Consider the following 3,010-nt stretch of genomic DNA (forward strand, 5'->3'; position numbering starts at 1 on the left):
TCCACCTGTAATGTGGGAGACCTGTGTTTGATCCCTGGGTTGGGAAGATCCACCAGAGGAGGGCATGGCAACCCACTCCAGTATTCTTGCCTGGAGAATCCCCATGGACAGAGGAGCCTGGCAGACTAGAGTCCATGGGGTCACAAAGAGTCAGACACAACTGAGCAACTAAGCACAGCACAATGACATATTATTTAAATATTCCTTAAAATTCTACTTTCCAAATTTTTGACAAGTATAGTAGACATGTCTGTTATTTCCTTTCTTAAATACTCATTTTCTAGAATCTACTGTAAACATAGACCCTTGAAAGGCAGGCCTTACAGCCTTTTAACTCCCCTCCTCATATCCAACCATGGATAATCGTCTATCCCAAAGCCAGTCAAGGCACTGGAAGTCCAATGCTAAATATTTCAAGAAATAAACTAAGACAAAATGAGCATATCAGTTACTGAAAAAAATAGATGCTAAACATTCTTAATTTCAACTTGTTGCTGATGGTCTAACGATCATTATACAAAAGGAGTAAGAAGGCGGTGAGAGAAAAAGAGAAACCAATTAGTGAAGCAGCAGATAGAAAGGTAGAAAGCTGATTTTAGAGTTCATAGGATTTCTGAAAATAACAGAGTGGTCTCAGTTCCTGACATCCCAAATCCAGATTCCATGAAGCCCAACATTAATTATTTTGATTCTTTGGAATCCTGAGACATCTGTTGCTTTATAATAAACAACTTTTTACTTGAATTAGTTTAAATTGGTTTCTGTACCTTGAAGCCAAAAGAATTTGACAGGATAAATGAAAGAAAATGTAGCAGAACATCTTAACATACTTCAGTTCAGTTCAGTTCAGTTCAGTTACTCAGTCATGTCTGACTCTTTGTGACCACATGAATAACAGCATGCCAGGCCTCCCTGTCCATCACCAACACCCTGAGATTACTCAAACTCATGTCCATCGAGTTGGTGATGCCATCCAACCATCTCATCCTCGGTCGTCCCCTTCTCCTCCTGCCCCCAATCCCTCCCAGCATCAGAGTCTTTTCCAATGAGTCAAATCTTTGTATGAGGCAGTCAAAGTATTGGAGTTTCAGCTTTAGCATCAGTCCTTCCAATGAACGCCCAGGGCTGATCTCCTTTAGAATGGACTGGTTGGATCTCCTTGAGGTCCAAGGGACTCTCAAGAGTCTTCTCCAACACCACAGTTCAAAAGCATCAATTCTTCAGCACTCAGCTTTCTTCACAGTCCAACTCTCACATCCATACATGACTACTGGAAAAACCATAGCCTTGACTAGACAGAACTTTGTTGGCAAAGTAATGTCTCTGCTTTTTAATATGCTATTTATGTTGGTCATAACTTTCCTTCCAAGGAGTAAGCGTCTTTTAATTTCATGGCTGCTATCACCATCTGCAGTGATTTTGGAGCCCCAAACAATAAAATCTGAAGTGTCAGACTTTTCCACTGTTTCCCCATCTATTTCCCATGAAGTGATGGGACCAAATGCCATGATCTTCGTTTTCTGAATGTTGAGCTCTAAGCCAAAATTTTCACTCTCCTCTTTCCCTCTTATGAAAAAGGGAATGGAAATATCAGCTGGAAAAGTATAAGTTTCAATTGTGTCCCTGTGAATATAGAATTCAGTTGTTATTTTGAGTTCTGGAGTTAACATGTTTTCTTTTATGACTAGCTGAAATTTCATTTAAAAGCAGAAGAATGAGTCAGAGAGACTGGAAGAAGGGGAAGTACAAGAGATTGCAAGCATGAAAAGGATTCAAAACACTGATGCTGGTTCTGGTATGTATAAAATAAAAATTCCTCTATTAGCTAAGATCAATCCCCAATTAACAGAAAATGAGGATCTCTGCCCTATAACCATGAGGAATTAGATTCTGCCAACAGCCCAAAAGAGCTTGTAAGTTGATTCTCCCTTGAGTCTTCTCATAAGAACTCAGCTAGCCAATACATTGGTTTTTGTTCCGTATGAAATCCAGAGCAGAGAAACCAGCTGAGCCAATTTAGACTTCTGACCTATGGAACTGTGAAGCAATAAATTTGTGTCTTTTAAGCCTCTAAATCTGAAGTAGTTTATTTATGGTAGCAGTAGGAAGCTAATACAGTATCTTAGACTATCTATCCACAGTTGAACATTCAGAAGACTACAGACATATATGAATCACAGTGTGAGCCTCGTCCAGTTTTGATCCACAGAAATGTATGATGTTTTAACCCATCGAATATTCATATGATTCATTAGGTACTAAATAAATGATACAGATGTAAGTACTGAGAATTGAGGTCTGCTGCATTAACAATGAAAGCAAAGGTCATTGGCTTAGACACTAGGTGAAGGGTGATGCCTTGGGAAGTGGAGAGTAAGTTGTTAGTAAAGGCTGAAAATACGGTGATGAAACTGTGATAGGAAGCTATAAGTAGAAACCAGGTGCCTAGATAATATACAGAACCCTTCTGCCAAATCAGGCAGCAGGAGAGGTAATAGATGCGGGTTTGATCCCTGGATCGGGAAACTCCCAGGGAGAAGGACATGGCAACTCACTCCAATATTCTTGCCTGGAAAATCTCATGGACAGAGGAGCCTAGTGGGCTATAGTCCATAGGGAGAAGGAAATGGCAACCCATCCAGTATTCTTGTCTAGAAAATCTCATGGACAGAGGAGCCTGGTGGGCTGTATTCCACAGGGTCACAAAGAGTCAGATAGGACTGAAGCAATTTAGTGCATGCACACATTCGTGCGTACGTGCACATGCGCACGCACACACAGACACACGAGAATGGATAGTGAGAAGGGCATAATTAGATCCCTGGGAATCAGAAACATTTAAGGGATTCAGAGAGAAAGAGGCTATTAGTAAAGGAGATTGATTAGTAGTGTCCTAGGAAATAGGCAGAGGACCAAGAAAGAATGATTCAAGCAAATTGATAATCATGGAGGGGCCAGAAAGTTGTTTGACTATGTTAATGTATGTGTGTATCAGAAAAAATAATTATAA

This window comes from Ovis canadensis, chromosome 1, assembly GCF_042477335.2.
Source record: "Ovis canadensis isolate MfBH-ARS-UI-01 breed Bighorn chromosome 1, ARS-UI_OviCan_v2, whole genome shotgun sequence".
NCBI lineage: Eukaryota > Metazoa > Chordata > Mammalia > Artiodactyla > Bovidae > Ovis > Ovis canadensis.